Below are 19,897 nucleotides of genomic sequence, written 5' to 3'. Positions count from 1 at the left end.
ATATGCATATCCATGGGTTACCATATGTACTCTTTTAAGAGTACATGTACTCAGGCGATCACCGCCTTTGAATATGCAATAAGTGCCTAAACAGTTGACAAAGAGCACAACAGCAATTTGAACTCTTTTTGGAATGCAACATTTTTTCATGCTTGCGATGTTCTGATCCCTATCTCTTAGAAAAATCTAACCACCCTTTGACTTTTCAATAAAAATCTGCAAGAAAATGATTTTTTTTAATCATTATTGCCAGGTGAGTCACATAACTAGCCAGTACTTATCACTGCTTGAATGACCTTAAATTTCCAGAATCTTCCTGTTTCTCCTAAAAAATTTTAAATATTCTGTCAACGTACTCTTTTTTGCGTAGAATAATATGTAAACCCTACCATAGCAGAACCATTATTTGTATAGGCTAGCCACAGTGCCCGGCATGGTTGGCATTTCTCTTGAGTTGGACTTGTTTAGTAAAAGAGAATACAATTTCGTTTCTACACGCTCGTTTTTATTTAACCATTTTTGGTTCAAAAATAACCATTTTATGGTTTTTGCCTCAAAACTACCATTATGGTTATTTTTTAAGAATTTTTGTGGCTTTAAAATTAACCATTGTTGAAGTTTTCGAGCAATAACCATAATATGGTTAAAAATTCGATGACAAAACCTTCGCCATTTTATTTTGAAGGAAGACAATGGCGAAGTTTTCAGTGGCACTTTTTTCTTGAATCCAATTTCATTCGCCGTTCGGATTCCACCGGGTTTATATTTACCGGATTTCCTTCGACTAGACGATTAAACCATGTCCCCTCTGCTGGAAGGTAATTATAATTAATTGCTTATTAAATATTAAAAATATTCAAATTTGAAAACAATTTCCTTTGCAGGACAAACGAATCTTCCAAACACTTTCTCGTCGTCAGCTAGCAACAACGGGTTGGTGTTCCTGCTTGTGCTCAGGAAAACATTGTCGGAATAGAAATAGGAGCGGCCACTCATAGAAGAAAACTGGTAGCGATTCCTCCTCCATTAAGCCAATACGACACATCCCGACGCTAACCACCGGAAACCGCGATGACCAAAGTTTCCGGAACAAAGTTCATCGACAGCGGTGATTGAGCATCGCTGCGTCCCGGAGCGTGGAGAAGAGGAAGTTGAACGGAAAGCTATTGCGGTTCTGATAGAGTACGACGAAGACTTGGACTGTGAAGATCGTTTCTGTAGCAAATGATTGACTTCATGGGGTGCTTCCACTGGCTTGCCGGAAGGGTCATATGTTTTGTTTTATTATCGGCCTTTTCGGAACTTTTGCGACTATTCCTGCTAGCGAGTATCAAAAAGAAAAAAAAATGAGAAAATGACAGGAAAAAAGCAGGAATCTGCGTTCAATTCAATGGTAAGTTTTATCTTATGTATTTTACTCTTAATCACAGGAAAATACTGATTCCGACTTTGCCGAGACTTTCTTGGCCGGATGTTGCCATATAAGCTGCATGTTGCAATATTAAGCTGCTATATAATCAGGAATGTTATCAAAGATCGGGGTTATTATTATTCGATTAAATACTTTCATGAAGATATTGCTACCAATTGGAATGGAATGGAATTTCTTCCGCGAAAAATGGCATTGATTTCTATGCTATTTGAAGTCAGGCGTAGAACATACTATAGACCCTTATCTCTCAACAGCATGTTCAACTTCGAACGTCAACATTTGGACTGCCAGTAATCAAAACAACTCTACGGCAAAAGCTGATCAAGCCGGATTCAGGATTTTGATGCTGTCCAATCGACCAGAGGGCGGAAATTGTAAAAATTCTTACTTCTACGGATTATTTTTTTCTGGGATTTTCATCCTGTTGGATGATTCATCGCTACACTTACTTCTACGGACAGATTTCAAGATGAAAAAAATCTGACTGCGAGGATTGAAACCATATCTTCTCCCGAGAATGTCAGATGCGTTCTGGATCCGGTTCTCCCCGGCGAATGGGTAAGTGAAATTGGATTAGTTAAGTTTCAATAATATATTTATTTCGACTCCCCTACAGGGTTTGCTGCAATCTATGCCTGGCTACATTCGAGTTTTTTTTAATTTCCGGTGATTGCACTGAACAATCAGTAGTCTCTTCAGTTTGCTGCTTCGAAGATGACTTACCGTTGACTCCAAAAATCATTGCCGTATTCGATTACCCATCATCTACGGATCTCAATATATACCAAACGCGAAACGATTTTGAAATCCTCCTCATAAAATAATGCGACGTATTCTGTAGCAGGAGATCGGTCCACAGCGATCCCAGACGGTGGATGGTCTCGTCAATATCGAACTGATCGGTTGGGTTCGGATGGGCACAACAGTGGCGACCAATGGAAAACATTGTGAGTAGTGTTCCTCCCCATAAATACGGCAATCAATAAAAATGTACGCAAATAAATAAGCTGCTCTCAAACCCACATTTTCCTTTTTTTAGTTGAAAACATCTCAATTCTAGTATTTTGAAGAAAGAAAATACCTGTTTCCCTTCCATTCTGCGATATGGTTAAAAATTAACCTTTTTTCAACTTCTCCGCAATAATTTCTTGCGGTTAAAAAGTAACCATATTTCCACTTCTCAAGAGAAGTCAAAAAATGACTTCTATGGAAGAAACCAAAAAATCACTTAACGCGGAAAGGTGTGAAAATGGTTACTTTTTAACGATAATTGGTTAATTTATTTCGAGCGTGTACTGTTCCTCCAAGCTGTGAGGAGAGAGATCTAGCAAGAGTGAGATTGTCTACACACAAAAGTGAGCGAGAGCACATCTGATTTGTTAGATTTTTTTGGTACAGATGCTGTACGTACAGAAGATGGATTTTAAGGATCTTGTTGTATAGATTAGTACAGACTGCTCACTCTTTTGAAAAAATACATTTGAATCGGTTTTGGGAAGCGATACCAGGAGGCTCTGTCAAAAATAAGGAAACAACGGATTCAAAATCAGGATAAATAATAAGCTTAGATTGCATAAACAAAGCCGGATTACAGGAACTGTAAATGCCTTAACAGATGACACAAAAAAAATCGAAAAATTTTTACCAATCACAAATATTAGAAAGCACTAAAAAAAAGAACAAATCCAGAGAAGTCAAGACACCTGTAACAGCAGGTTGTTACAGGTTGAAAACAATTCTTATCTCAATACATACTGGGGTGTATGATTCATACATTAGGGTACTCTTGGCTAGAATTCTTTTTTCTGTCTCCGAGATGCAAGAGCTCTCACACTAGCTGTCCGAGTCTCTTACAACTCGTGTAAACTGGTGACGACAAGGCAATAATCTCTTGGTGATGCTTGTTGTACGCTGCCTTGGAGTCCTCGACACTTCGTTGGTACACCCTCACTTGAGCTGCGGTTAGCCCAACTTTCTCGGTCTCTACTCGCTGGAAAATCGCCTTGATTCGATGGATGTTTCGCTGCGCTAATCCACGGATGTAGATAAGCGAATGAAGCCTCTCGTTTCTATTCGCTGATCTCGAGCTCAATTTGTCTTGTTGGCTTAGATAGCTTCCTCTATGATTCGCTCGCATCACATTGCTTTCTGATCCACTCTCTCAAAGACAAAGGTATTCCGTCGGAAGGTAACGGATACTCCATTCGGCTCGAAGGACCATTTCATGGTTTGGCAATGAAAAGCCATTGGACTGTAGGGCGGCGCTTGGAAAACTAACCACCGCACAGTGGTTCAAAATGCGAAAAACGTGATCGTTGCTTATAACTTTTTTAGGTCACATTTTAGCATTTCGGTGTCTTCGGAGAAGTTTGTCAGTAAAATCAGCTCTATAATAAAAAACTATTATTTTTCTGATTAATCGCCCTACAAGTGAGATAAAATTTCTAACTTCTCTGTTATAAGTTTTAGCTCTTTGATGTCTTCGACAAACTTGTTAAAAATCAAATTTTCTACAACTTTGTCTCAGATGCCAAGTTTCTAAAATAATTATTATCCGAGATATCGGCCAAATAAGAAACTTAACCTCTTAAAATCAGTTTTTTAATAATAACTTTTTTCAGTAAATTTTAAGTTTAATAAAATGTTCCACAAAGTTGTTTGTCTTACTAAAATACACCACTTTGTTGAACATTTCATGTTTGTAAAATGTGATACTGCAGAGCTATGTTAAAAAGATTACCGAAAATAGGGCTTTTTCACGCCTTATTTTACAAACACCGGGCAACATCGGGCAGCCCGCTTTAAAGCTTAGTTCTTTTAGAAATGGGACACTTTCTTTTGCTCATAGCTCGTTTACTAGTAATCGGAATTTCAAAATTTTGACAGCATTTTGTTGCCTGTAAAAAGTACTATCCTACCTATTTTTTTCAAAATTTAAAATTTACGAGTTTTTGAGATATATACGATGCAAGAGAAAAAGGAAAAAATAATTTTGCACAGTTTCATTAAAAATCCATCATTATCAAATTGATAGTCGACAAAACCGTTGATTATTCAAAGAACTATTGTGTGTGAGTGGTGGAAAAGTATGGAAATGCTGTCAAAAATGTCCACAAAGTTCAAATCAACCATTTGAGTGAAGCATATGATCGGAAACTTCGTCTAAGGGTCATCAGGGAAGTCAAGTCTCATACCAACATTTTTCATTTTTAATAAGCGAAAAACTAAGGATAGATGGGTGAAATTTCCAAAAAAAAATTCTCCGACAAGCTGGAAGTGTTGCCTCTTAATGAGTCATTCAAACCTAACCCCAAACAAAAAAAATTTGCTAGATCCACAGCTCGTAAGCTGTATATCTAGTTCCGAGGCTATGGGACAGATGATTTCTGATGAACGACAAAACTTATGAAATACCCTATTTTAAACAAATTCCAGAGTTTGAATCCTATACCACGTCTGCTCGTAGCAAGGTCCTGAGTATATTGAAGTATGTATTTTCTTATTATTTTGTATAAAATATAACGATATGCCAAAATTCTGCTCCTGTGAGAAAATCAACAATTTTCAAAACGAAAACTATGGTTTTCACTCTTTTCAAAAGCCTAAAAAGAGTATTCCTTTATGTACCCTTCGTAACCTACGATCTATACTAACCGATTATACTTCAAGTTCAATCTCTTCATGGTTTTACTTCGTTATTGCGAGATTTTGCCAGCAGAAATTCCATTAAAAACGCTCAAAAAGTGGCTCAAAAATAATCAAACTTGTTAATTTCGAAACAGCTGCATCCACTTAAGTGGCCTCAGTTTCTTTTAAAAGAGAAGTATTGGTCCGAAAAGTATCAGAAATTGAAGGAGGGGGATGTAGCCACCTATAATACAGATTAGACGAAGTATTAGTTTGAAAAACTGATCATCATCATGACTGAAAAAAAGTGTGCGCTGGCCGAAGGGAGGTACCAAGAATAAAGTAGAATTTATTCTTACAAAAAAAACGATAAATTTTTTTTTTCAAATTTTTTCATGAATTATCATAAGATTACCTTCATTTTCTTCATAGAAAGTATTTAGATCAAACAAAAGGTTTTTGAGATACACGCATTCGTAACTGTCCCATTTCTAAAAGAACTAAGCTTTAGATGCAAAATAAAGTCGAAGATTTCGTCTACAAGATGCAGGTAAAATCGTCAGTATCCACTTGTATCCAAGCGAGATACATCAATTTTACTTTTCCAAGTTTGCATTGAAATCAACGATTTCTATGAAAGCACATACAGCGCATTCTACTACGTGTGTTTTCTTCTAGTTTTTCCCCGCGCGATGTCAGAAGCAAAGGTCTGGAAGCGCATTTGTATTATTAGCATCTCCAGCTTGTAGAAGATATCTATTTCAATTGAACACACAATAACCTGTACTAATAATACAAATGCGCTTCCAAACCTTTGCTTCTGACATCGCGCGGGGAAAAACTAGAAGAAAACACACGTAGTAGAATGCGCTGTATGTGCTTTCATAGAAATCGTTGATTTCAATGCAAACTTGGAAAAGTAAAATTGATGTATCTCGCTTGGATACAAGTGGATACTGACGATTTTACCTGCATCTTGTAGACGAAATCTTCGACTTTATTTTGCATCTAAAGAGGGCTGCCCGATGTTGCCCGGTGTTTGTAAAATAAGGCGTGAAAAAGCCCTATTTTCGGTAATCTTTTTAACATAGCTCTGCAGTATCACATTTTACAAACATGAAATGTTCAACAAAGTGGTGTATTTTAGTAAGACAAACAACTTTGTGGAACATTTTATTAAACTTAAAATTTACTGAAAAAAGTTATTATTAAAAAACTGATTTTTAGAGGTTAAGTTTCTTATTTGGCCGATATCTCGGATAATAATTATTTTAGAAACTTGGCATCTGAGACAAAGTTGTAGAAAATTTGATTTTTAACAAGTTTGTCGAAGACATCAAAGAGCTAAAACTTATAACAGAGAAGTTAGAAATTTTATCTCACTTGTAGGGCGATTAATCAGAAAAATAATAGTTTTTTATTATAGAGCTGATTTTACTAACAAACTTCTCCGAAGACACCGATATGCTAAAATGTGACCTAAAAAAGTTATAAGCAACGATCACGTTTTTCGCATTTTGGACCACTGTGCACCGATGGGACTCATCCCCCTCATGGGAGTGAGCCTCTCCTAGATAACCTCTGTTGTTGTCTCACCAGTGCACTGCAGTGGAGGCTAGTCTTTGGACTGTACCTGGGGCCAAGGCCGATCGATCATTGTCACCACAGTTATGGAAATCAGCGCTGTGTGCGGATTTCAGGTGAATTGTCGAGTTCATTCGGATTGCGCAGGGGGCTTCGGCAAGGCGATGGTCTATCCTGCATAATGTTCAACGTGGCGCTAGAAGGTGTTAATGCGGGGCACGATTTTCAACAGATCCAGTCGACTTATCTGCCTTGCAAGTGGCATTGAGATAGTAGGCAGATCATCTGCGGCGGTGGAGGAGATCTACCGCAAACTGAAACGCCAAGCAGGGAGGATTGGGTTAATGATTTATGCGTCCAAGACGAAGTATATGTTGGCCTAGAGAAAGTCGAAAAACCCCCTCTCAAGCCTCAGGGTCGGAAACACATCATTAGTTAGATGGAATTCCCACTTTATTCTTCCTTAACACTCAACAAACTGGAGTGGTACACTCTGCTATTCCCTCCTATGACAGTGGATGGTTCTACTTTAATGTTCTGCTGCACGATGTTTCGCAAGGCCTTAAGTTCAGCTGGTTTGGTTGTCTGGTGGTTTTGCTGTTGGGCAACGATAAACGGGACACAGTCAGCAGTCACAACACCTAGGTTGGACCACAATGGCGACTAACACGCTGGGAGAAATCAGGAGAATTGAAGCGGCCTCTAGTGGATAACGGCCTAGCCCGAGCAAAATGTCGGGCATGGTGCTAGTGTCTCGATTGCACACAGGGCAGGTTGGTTATAGGTAGCAGACACCTCCGATGATCGCTGACAGTCCGCACGAGGATGGCCGGCGGATCTTGGCGAGCTATTCGGGATTTAAGCCAACAATTCTGGGTCCTGTAGTGACATGATGAGAGAACATCAAGAGAATTAGTGGGTTGCCTGGTACGGGGTCCAATATGGCAGCTATCTGGAAGTTCAAGCTAGTCCAACTAAGCTTTGCTTTCTTTCAGCGTATGCAGTGACTGGTCTTAGCTCTCGAATCCAAATGAGGCTGAGTTAACTTGAGGGCTTTGACTCCGTACACAGTTCAACGGCTTTGTCTTCATCCACCAATTCTTCCCATCATGATCTATTGTCTTCGTTTGCTATTTTCGGTAGCGTTGATGATCCTCGCGTTGATGATCCTTGATCCTCCACTGTTGACCTAGCGCGCTGTGCTGCTAATGTGTTCGGGGAGGTTTAGGGTCGTCCTTCCTCCTCCTTCCTAAGACACCTCCTTGGAATATTACGCGCACAAACTTAAGAATCCCACTAAACCAAGTAGTAAAGTTAACGTACTGGTTACACTGGTGACTTCGGCGGCGAATTTTCAGCGGAAGTCGTGTCTACTATGGACTCCACAAGCAACTGCGGTCGAGAAGACTTAGCCCCCGCAGGTTGTCCTCTGTGGGCACGAGACATGAATATTGCTCGAGGAGGACCTGCACACACTCGGAGTTTCCGAGCAACGAGTGTTAAGAATCATTTTTGGCGGCGTACAGGAGAACGGAGTGTGGAGGCGAAGGATGAACCATGAGCTCGCGCGACTCTACGCGTACAGCGAACCGATTGTCCAGAAGGTGTTGAAGGCTGGATGAATAAAGCATGGATCACTACAAATCTGGACGCATTAAAACGGTTCTATCTCGGAGCTTCGTAAACGAAATAAATATGTTTTGTACTTAAAATGTAGGGTTTTTATTGCACTAGGAAAAATAATAAAAAAAAAATTCCGATGTTGTTTTGATGAATTTTCGAACTTTCCGTCGAGTACCACTCATTATAATTTGGACAACCTTTTCGCTGACCTCAGCGGCCATTTTGTTCCACAATTTCTTCATCTCCGAGCATCCCGAATCGACAGACCTTTCTTCTTCATCTTCCGCTAGACAATTGCCCAAAATTTTTCGATAGTGCGGAATTGAGGGCTGTTGGGCGAGTTGATGTCCTTTTCGACAAAATCCACCCCTTGGCCCGATACCACTGTAGTACTAGACTGAGTCGATTTGGGGTCATTTTTGAATTTCTCAAACCCTGGGGTCTTAAAAGCTTCGTTTTGGTCCAAAACTCATCCATGATTTTTTGCAGAATTTTCAAGTAACGTTTACATGAGTAAATTTGAACTTTTAGGTTTGTATGGGAAAATTGAATATTTTGTACTGAAAAATCAACATCATTTTTGTTTCTTCTGTGGAACCGATCATGCAAATGGTTTTTGTGCCAATTTATAAATTTCTTACAGGAAATTCTCCGCTGAACAACTTTGTCGAATCTCATAACTTCGTATCTTTTTAGACAAAAAAGTTATTAGCTCTTTAACAGGTGTATGTCTTTTGGCATTGATAAACAAGAAATTCAATTGACAACACTGCTGGGTGTCTAGCGAAGAATTGCAAGACCACTTTTCATGCCATACTTCGTGGGGCAAAAGCAGTGGTGTCAATTGAATTCATGGTTTATCAATCCAAAAAGACATACACCTGTTAAAGAGCTAATAACTTTTTTGTCTAAAAAGATACGAAGTTATGGTAATCGACAAAGTTGTTCAGTGGAGAATTTCCTGTAAGAAATTTATAAATTGGCACAAAAACCATGAGCATGATCGGTTCCACAGAATAAACAAAAATGATGTTGATTTTTCAGTACAAAATATTCAATTTTTCCATACAAACCAAAAAGTTCAAATTTACTCATGTAAACGTTACTTGAAAATTCTGCAAAAAATCATGGATGAGTTTTGGACCAAAACGAAGCTTTTAAGACCCCAGGGTTTGAGAAATTCAAAAATGACCTCAAACCGACTCAGTCTACTGTAGTACCTCTTTGCTGAAGTGGCAGCTTGCCAAATCTGGCGAAAACTTTACTGGTCCTTTGTGAGATCTAATGTACGAAAAAAAAAGTTTTTCATACACTCTTGCTTGTTCATTTCGGAGTCCATGGTCTTGTTTTTCACAAAAACCGGGATTTTTCGTCCGCAGCTGAAAATACCTTGCCAGATCAAACACCCTCTTGCCAACTGATCGGCAAAAACAAATTTGAACTTGGCGAGGACATCACCCTGACCAGTGCAGTGCACCACTGCAGTGGCTTTATAAAATTTTTGGCCAGGAAGCTGCCCAAAATCCATCTTCACGTACGTTTCGTCATCCATGAGGATGCATCCGTCGTACTTCGTTGGAATCTTTTTGTATAACTTCCGGGCACCTCCTTTGGCTACTAAATTCTGTTTCAATGTCCGGTTTGGTTGCTTACTGGCCCGATAGGATCGTATTCCTTCGTGCAGACTAATCCTTCAGACGGTGTACCGGTCGACGTTGAATTTCTTGGCGATTTCGTAGTCCGACTACCCTGTGTTTGCCTTGATCGTTCTCAACACCTTCAAATGCAGTTGCCGATCCTTAATTCCACTATGACGCTTGGTATGAACCTGCCGATCGATAGTATGCATCTCACGAAAACGTTCAAGAACGCTGCACACGGTTGATTTGACCATTTTTAACGATTTCGCGATTTTTGAACCCGACCACGTCGTGTTTTTGACTAGAGTGTCCAAAATTAATTTTCGTCTCGCGGCTTCCATCACGTGTAACTTTTTTAGAACAAAACAAATCGTGATGAAATTTTCAGCACTGATAGAGGAAACATTTCCAAACAAAGAACCGTCAAAAAATTCTAGATCCAACAACTAGGAGCGCTATGGTATAATAAACAGTGCGTCTAGATTTGTAGTGATCCATGCTTTACGCTGGCAGGACATGTTGCAAGAATGCCGGACGACTGTCCTGCAAAACAGGTGTTTGCTACGAATCCGGTAGGAAAGAGACGAGCAGGAGCGCAACCAGGGTAATGGTTAGATTAAGTGGAGCGTGATCTTGGGAACATGGGAGGCCTAAGAAGTTGGAGAACGGTTGCCACCGGTTGGGTTCATCAAAAAATAAAAACAGAAATAAAAAAATCGATTTTTCGTGGAAAAAAAATCTTGAGGTTAAAGTGTTGCATGTTACCCCAGTAAATGGCAGTCTTCTTCGTGATTTTAGTAGCATACGTTCAGGCGCTTTTAATTGTAGCTTCAAATATGTAGAACTCTTAATCTCCGAAATTAAATGTGTTAATTCATGGCTGAATATTATCAGTACTGGCCATTTAATAGAACCGAAACTTAATCCCGCCCAAACAAACTACTGAAATCACAAAATACGAATCATAAACCTGTTGGAAACGAATTTGAGAAGTTGTTTCTGATATCCTTTCAGAAAAAAACCTACTGGAACCTACCCTATACAACAACAGTCATTTCCAAATGAAACGGTGGCTCGAAATCGATGACGATCGAATGAAGTGTTGACTTCGGGAAAACAATTGGCCCAACGAATGATGCTTGAGCGCCAAAGAGCCTGAGCTGAAAGTAATCGTAATGTTAAATTGAAATCTGTTTTCCTGTAAATTTTAATGTCACATGGAGAACACACAATCGGCTTCGTCGTCGTCGTCGTTTGGGTGTGCATGTGTTTCTGTGTTTGTGTATGTGTTAGGAAGTGTGCTCGAGTGTCGTAACATCTCTATGCATCGGCTGCTCTGGTGTTGGATTGTTTTCTGGTGTGCCGGATTCCCGGATCCGGATATGTTGTTTGCCATTATACGCTATGCTACAAGTCTGTTAAAATGCGACATTATTATAGCAGTTGTTGGATGGTGGCGCTCGGAAAGTGTTTGTGTGTATATGTGTGCCCACCATGTATGGCGAGCGTTTGTTCAATGAATCGTACTTACTGGCAGACGATGATGATGTTACAAAAGCTTGTCGGCGATGGGATTTGATACGCCATGGTGAAACGCGGAAATGTTCTGCTGCTCGTATGGGGCTGATGTGAGTTTGCAGATAATAATCAAACCCGAAACTGTTTGAAATGGTGCAAGCAAAACGTTTTTGTTTCGTTGATACACTCCAATCCTAGTTAGAAGTAGGATTTATTGAGTAGATTAAATTTACGAATTGGAGCGATGATTTTGTGCTCCTAATGAATCTATCATTGTTTTTCGAAAGATACGAAAACTGTTCCAAGTATCTAAGAAAATTATCGGTTGAAGTGAACATCGGGCTATTGTAAAATTGACAAACAATAATACAGTTTTGTTTAAAATGCAAAACCAAATGTTGGCTATTCACTAGGGATCTCTAAACTGTGATGTAACTTGTTCATCACAGGACATCGGCAACAATGATTAATTGTCATAAATATAGTTTCACTGAATCGCTTTCTGCGTCAAACGCAATGAAACTGATAACAATCTCAGAACAAAGGTAGTCTGAAGCCCCATCTTTGCTGTTGTTGTTCATTTGTAACATGTCATGGAAAAGACTTAATGGAAAGATAAGCCAAGTACCTGCTCCAAACCACAACACTCACATTTCAAATTAAGGAAAAATCTATAAGATTGTGGGCCACAAAAGGAAAATAGTATTTTTTCTCTATCAAGTCAAACATCTTTTGTTCAAACCAGGAAGCAAATCATTTTTCCAACCACAACTAAGTAAGGCTTGGAGGAAGGAAAAGAATAGGAAATAGAATTTCCATCATATTGTCGGCTGATATTTACAAGCTGATGTCCATCCATCTACGACAACACTTCTCCGTCCATTCGGATTTTATTTCGGTGCTACATAAGTATAAGCAAGTAAGAAGGAAAAGACTTGGCCACACACGTGGCGGCCAGGAAGAGGGGGCTAATGTTTCAAGAATGATGTGATTTTTTCTTTCGTTGTTGTTTTCTATACTTGCAGGCGTAAATTATCATCATTCTTTTTCTGACGAGTGAAATTCGACGAGTCGTTGGGATGGGGAAATGATGTTTGAGTGCTTGATCAGCTAAAACTATAATGATTCTCGTTTTTATCGCAAAGCATGAAACTAGTTATTTATTTCTTGCTAGTCATGGTCTTTGAAAACATGATTCGGGTAGGATTGCATGTAAACTTATTTGGAATGTTTTCACACGAGTGCTAGGTATTGTTTAATTTGTATGTCCCGGTGCTCGCTTTAAGAAAAATTCTGGCGATGAAGAACATTTGTGAACAGGCCCACAACCTTCTGAAGATTTTATTTTATTTATTTACATAGTATTCCGTCTCAAGAAATAATTTATATATTCAGATAAAAAAATCATAAAAATCATATGAATTTCCACCACAAATTTTTAAAAAGCTGAATATACGGGGATCATTTGTACTCATATATTTGGGATCAATTGTACCTTAAATCAACATTTTAGAAAACTTTTTCTGAAAAAAGTTGGGCGTTTTCTATAGCTTTGAAAATATTGTATTTTGAGGTGGATTTTACACTCGAAAGATTGATGTATTGGAATAAATATTTTTGTTATAATATTTTCATGTTAGGAGCATTTTAAAATGATGAAAAAAGATCTTCAAGTCACATTTTCTGAATTTTTTCAAACAAAGTTCAATAACCCAAAAACTTATTTTGTTAAAATTTTTTGAGCTTCAACCATTGCTGTTTTGTTCCATTTGGCACATTTTTTAAGAACATTTGATCTTTGTACGATATTCCAGTTTGGTGATATAGCTAAGGAATCAAGTATCCTCATTCTCCCCTAAATCGACAGAAAAAGGAAAAAATAGGTATATGTTTTCGACCGGGAATAATATATTGTAATTTTATTATGGCTTTTTCGGTCTTGAATATAGAACAAGCAACGGTGATTTTGAAAATACCCGACGTTTCGACCAGTTTTGTTGGTCTTTTTCAAGGGAATTTGCTGCAACAAACAGCAAATTCCCTTGAAAAAGACCAACAAAACTGGTCGAAACGTCGCGTATTTCAAAAACCAGCGTTGTTTGATCTACATTCTAGACCGAAAAAGCCAAAATAAAATTATTATCAAGGAAATCATTTTTAAACTTAAACCATAAACTAAGCTTGCCAGATTGCCTGATTTTATTCGGACTTGCCCGGATATTTGACTAAAAATTTTGGAAAAGTGCAGTGCGGCCACCGTTGCCCGAATTAAGTTGAAAAATGCCCGGATTCTGCCCGGATTAATTTTTTTTACGCAAAATCAAACATTGACCATACATAAAGTTATTCTAGTTTTAGAAACGAAATCTTTGAAAAGGGTTTTTTTTTAATTTTCATGACCATTTTTTTTAAGTCAAAAAACGGTTCGAAATCAGTTGATATGTTTTGATGACACAAAAAAAATGTTTAAAAAACTATTTTTTTATTGTTTGTTGAAAAATTCCTAAATTTCTGGCAAATTCGTACAGATGTTTTTCGGATTTTGGATTGAAAATTTTGAAATCAAGTGTCCGGATATTGTCAGGTTTTTGATAAAATTGCTCGGATTTTTCTGGCCCGGTAGGGTTTCCTAAAAAATTCTGGCAACCCATCAAAAATGTTTGTAAAACATTTAGTGAATGCAAGACATGCTGGCTATATTTTACAAAAGCTGGGTATAAATGATTTTTCTTTTGAACATGTTCAAGGGAGATTACAAAAAAAGTGTGATAAGAATAAATTTTGCCGGTGGAGCCCGGTAGATAAACATGAATAATAATTAGTAATCCACATCAGGGCCGTAGGCAAAACCGGCTTATGGGGGATTTTTGGTAATAACATGAGTAGGTTCTACATACTTACTTAGGTTTAAGTTATTTCTTTTGAAAAGTTATTCGATTCAAATCCTATCTTTTGGAAAAAAAAAGTCGTAGAAGCAACCGGTTTTTTTAAGTTTCAAAAATAAATTAAGGATTTTGAAGGCTTCATTTTGAAGAATTTTTTATTTATTTAATACACTTAGCGAATCATACGCTAGTAATTTTTAACCACTCCCATCATCATTTTAAGGCTTTAAATTTAAGCATTGCTGATGAAAATATATCAAATTTATTTTAGAAATAAAAGTAAGAGATTAAGTTTGCGGCTTAAAACAGATTTATTATCTACTCTTGAAAACTCGATTAAAATTTAAGATTATACTTTGAAACTGTTTTTGAAGAGCCTTCAATAGAAATAATGTTTAACAACAAACCAATAAAATATATTTTGAACTGATATTTCGTTTAAATATTAAGTTTTTTTACTAACAAAATAAATTTATCATTAACTTAGTTCGTAACTAGAAACTTGTGAATTTCAAAGAACGAAGTCCTCAACAAAATTCCAATTTGTTTTAAAATTTGTAATTTTTTTTCTGATTTGTAAATATTGCCCAAAAGAATCTGAAAGAAAATAAAATAATTTAGAATCAAGAATTAAAATTATGAAACTGCGATCTCTTGCAAATTGATTCCTAAATGAAACCCTCACATAAATATTCAAATTTTTGATAAAACTTAACTTCGAAAACTGGATTTTTATTTCTGATTCCGATTCTGAATTCTGTATTTTCAACCTGAGTTCATGAAGAAAATTCAGAATTCGAGGATTTTTTTTTATTCGAATTTCAGATAACAATTCCTTTGAATTATGTATGAACGAGAAAGCGAAATTTGTACCAGAACCTTTCAACAGGAAACTGTTACTGAAATATTGAATTTTTGGTTTTCAATTTTTACCATTATGATACTAAGTTGATTCAAATCGTTATTATTTTATATAGTTTGGAATATTTTCTTTTCATACTCCGAAATGATGAGTTTCGAATATGGAAATCGCATCAAATTCAAGTTTGGAATGCAAAACCAAGTCAGATTCAAGTCAGGATTTTGTTCCAATCGGACAAAACTTGAGGCATTTATCTAGATTTTTTTTTCGAAATACAGTCAATTTTCAGGCAAATTTGGTAATTATTAAAATTATGCAGAGACAACTTAAAATATTGTAAAAAAATTGATCATTTCAAAGACTGAATTAAAATTTCCGTTTGATTATGCAAACAATGCTATAAAAATCGGACAAAATCTGGGCAAGCTGGCAAACTTTGTCTAATCTTCTTGAATTTTGATAATCGGGACTAAATTTCTATCAACATGTTGAATTATTTTAAAAAAAACTTCATTAAAATTATGTACCATTAAACAGATTTCGTAGATTTGACTTAAGTTTTGAGTCTAGATTGATACTCTTGGATAATTTTAATCGTTCCTAATAATTTTATAAGGTAATTGAAACTATGAGTTTAGAGAAAAAAATTTCGCATTGGAGTTTTGGACCCCTAAGCGGGTCTAACAAACATACAAAGAGGCTCTTATCCCAAATTTTGTTCTTGCAAACACAATTTAAAAAAAATTCTTCATGACATTCGAATGAAATTTGTTTCCAAATAAGTTAAAACATCATCGATTATTTAAAATTCAATGAAGGAAAACGTTAAAACGTGGAATGCTGTTTGTAATTAGAAAACGTTTTGAAAACTATTCGTGCTGCGTGTTTTCAGTCTTCTGGAAAAAGTATACCTGTTAAATTAACAAAAAAAGAGAGGGCATCAAAATTTAAAATATTGAATTCTCAGTAACAAAAATGAGCATAGTACCGATCGTAATTTGAAGGAATTAACAAGCCGTAAATGAAATTCACGCAACAAAAGTGAATATTTTCAAAATTCCTCAATCAGAAGAAGAATGAAAAAAATCAAAAACTACTTCCAACCTGCGAACACCAAAATTCAATCGTTTCATTAGAGGAAATGCATAAATATGAATCTGAAATATGAATATGAATCTAATAATAATAAAAACTAAGTAAAATTTTCGAAAAGCAATTTGCAAGTTAAATATATCGGAGATAGGCTGAAAAGGGACATCATTATCTCCTGACTTTTGTCCGAGATCAAGAAGGACCATATTATAAATATTTTCACTTTTTTACAGCCAAATTTCTTCTCGTATAGCAGTTACTTATTGAACTTAAAGAATTAAACACTTATAGTTGGCTAAATTTTCACTCAAAACAAAAACTTGAAATTTTGAATTGGAAAATAATATTTAAGGTTTATTGGATCAGTAAAAATTTACTATTTTTGGATGCCTCTTAGAAATATCGAGCTTAGGGATGATTACTGAGTGAAATTATTTCGGAAAATTTGTTCTTCCCAACAAATTCAGGGTTAACAAATGCTTAAAATGGCATTTCATTATCCCATGATTGGAGTAGGGTGAGGTTAGAGGAAGTTGTTGAATGGGGTCATGTCTTTTGACAATAAAAAAAACAATAAATTCAATTGACATCACTGCTGGTGCCTGGCGGAGTACTGCATGACTACATTTCATGAAATACTTCGCGAGGGACGAACAGTGATGTCACTTGAATTTTTTGTTTTTCATTGCCAAAAAACATACCCCTATTAAACAGCTAATAACTTTTTTGCCTTATAAGATACGAAATTAAGGTCTTCATAAAATTTGTTTAGTGGAAATTTTTTAAATTACTCATGTTATCGCAAACTATCTGAAAAAAAATATCGTCACCATTTTGGGAATATAGTCTGAGATACTGGCCCTCATCTATTTTCATGTCATTCGAAGGAGACCTGATATCAGAAAGAAGAAGAAGAAGTCACCATTTTAGTTACAGGGTTTTGGGATATTAAACAGGGCCCATTAACTTAGCATTCCAGATCATTTTCTTGGGTTCATTCAGAGCTCGAAGTGGCTGCTGAAACAATCATATTTTTTCCACAATTCACGGTATTCAGAATTTTTTTTTTCAAAAATATATTTTTTGGAACATACATTTACTCCAACGTTCTCACGTATTCCTTCAAACTTGTCTATCTATTTGGAAACCTTTCAATTGTCTGTCATCGTAAAGGGAGCTCTCCCAAAAAACCGATAGTGACAAAGCGCAAATTTTTTGGCATGATGTATTCTGTTGCTTTACGAGTTGTCAGAAAATTGATGGTCTGGTCATAAATTACTGAGGAGGTGAGGATTCCACGTTCAGTTCCATTTCTTGAAACCCGCTGTCTTCATCGTCAAGTTTCGAGGGTGGTCAATTTTCTTCAACCTTCTTCCTGGCTAATGGGCGTGCTGACCCAGAAAAGGTCATCGTCACCATCCACGGCCAGTTCATATTGGCCTGGGTCTTGGGTGGGTGGAAGTGCTGAGGATAGGGATTGTTTGTGGCGTTCCCTGCCAGACCAGGCTAATTGTTGATAAATCACTCTTTTCCTAGCCAATGACGAGTGGATTTTTCATTGAGCTCCCTTCATTCCGGTGAAAAATCGTATTTGTCAAATCTAGGCAACTGACTGGGAACCTTGCTGGGGTTTGCTGTCCTCAGCTGGTGCGATGAATCCTCAAACAAAATAAGCAGCACCATCCTCAGTCAGATAGCTTGCTTCCTACATTGAAATGGCGTTGTCTGTCTTGACCGGAGGGAGAAAAACTAACTCAATTTGGTACAAAGTTTTCAAGAGCAATAAATTTCTCCCCCTGCAGAAGTTCGCAGTCGTGATTGGACACAAGCTATCCTCCGGTAGTCGGCAACTTGTGTCCGATAAAGAAGAAACTAGCAGGCACAACACAAGTTTTCCATTCCATTGCACCTGAGCAACAACTTTGTCGATGTAAGTTTGAGTTTCGAATGTAGGGGAGATGAGGGCATAACGAGCACCCGAGGCATAATGAGAAGTCCATTTTTCTACATAAGTACGTATTTTCTTTAACAAATTTTCATGAGAACTTGTTTCGTACTACCTATAGTATTAATTTTTCACCAAAAAAGAAATATCCTTTTCATATTTACAGAAATATTAAATAATAACCAGCTAGGTTCTCAAGTGACGAAAATATTATAATTTTTGAGCACCACCAAATAACCTTTAAATCATCTTGATCTGAAATGTATGCACTGCAACATGATCTACACATTGTTTCTAAATTTTCAGCATCATAAAATTTTTGATTTTTCACTTTAATCAATTGTAAAACGCGTTTTTACTTTAATTTGTTCACTAGAGGCGAACAGAGCACTTTCAATGAAGGCATATTGAGCATTTTCTGCCGGAGAAACTAGCAGCGAATTCAACTCGATGAAGTCAACTGAATAATAGAGCTACAGCTTAACTTGTATCGTCTGACGATTTGGCCTATTGGTTAGATGTCGGAGAGGTAATCAGTAGACTCGAGTTCGATTCCTGTCCGAGGGGATTTTTTTTGCACATACCATTCATGATTGATTTTTTTTATTGTTACATTACACGGCTAATAGTATCAAAGCATCATCCGTCAAACAAAACACCAGAAACATAATGTATGAACATGTGTTAATTCTTTGAATTCTACAAACAGACCTAGATTATTTTGTTTTTTGCTTTGTTTGATGAATCTACGCCTCACCGTTTAGTGCAATCATGATCATAAATGATAAATGAAGAAAAAAAAAAAATACTTCCACCAGGAATCGAACTCGAGCCTACTGATTATCTCTCCGACATCTAACCAATAGGCCAAATCGTCAGACGATACAAGTTGAGCTGTAGCTCTATTACTCAATTGACTTCATCGAGTCGAATTCGCTGCTAGATTCCCCGGCAGAAAATGCTCATTATGCCTTCATTAATGGTGCTCATACTGCCTCGGGGGGTTTCTCATTATGCCTCTACAGTGACTGGTTTTCAGCTTTGGGCAAAATTTTTTAAAATGCATTTTTAAACGTTTTTATCTACTTTTTCAAGTTTCGTCCAATTAGACAATAGACTATTTGAGTGTCGGAACACGAAACAATGATGTAATTCACATATTACAGCTGTTCTCTATGGTTAAATAAGCATTTTCCTTAAGGTGCCCATTATGCCCTCATCTCCCCTATGTAAAGAGATTTAACATCCATTTTGTTACCATCATTTCTGGTTCCTCCTATTGCACATAATTTGATCGGATTATCACTCGGTTGCCGGACTCCTGAAATCAAATCGTTGCTTTAGGAGACCAATCATGTAATTGTTGATCTGCAATGATTTGCATTCTACCTACGCCAACATAAATGAAAACAAACTGTCTTAAATCACTGAAAAAAAAACTTATGACATTTAATCGTAATTTATTTGTTTATTAAGACTACATTTGGCTTATTTCTCAAAAGAAATTGAAACGAAAAACGAATTAAATCGGCAAGTCTTAACAGCTCGAACAAAACTTTCTTCAACAAAGTCCCTCGTACGCTACCAAATTTTTGACATCTTATTATTTTCTCAATAAAAATCACCCCTCGTTAACACTCAATGGAGCATGCGTTATCTAAGTAGATAAGAGCGCCGCGACCGTCACCA

The 19,897-nt window shown here is 36.9% G+C and overlaps 1 protein-coding gene across 1 annotated transcript in view; it reads right to left on the bottom strand.

Moving 5' to 3' along the window:
- The window catches only part of LOC129742753 (uncharacterized), a 400,996-nt gene that overhangs the window by 253,573 nt on the left and 127,526 nt on the right, over positions 1-19,897 (bottom strand). The gene's annotated exons all lie outside the window — the stretch shown is intronic.

The sequence above is a fragment of the Uranotaenia lowii genome, chromosome 2 (genome assembly GCF_029784155.1).
Source record: "Uranotaenia lowii strain MFRU-FL chromosome 2, ASM2978415v1, whole genome shotgun sequence".
NCBI classification, from domain to species: domain Eukaryota; kingdom Metazoa; phylum Arthropoda; class Insecta; order Diptera; family Culicidae; genus Uranotaenia; species Uranotaenia lowii.
This window is presented reverse-complemented; position numbering and strand designations above follow the sequence as displayed.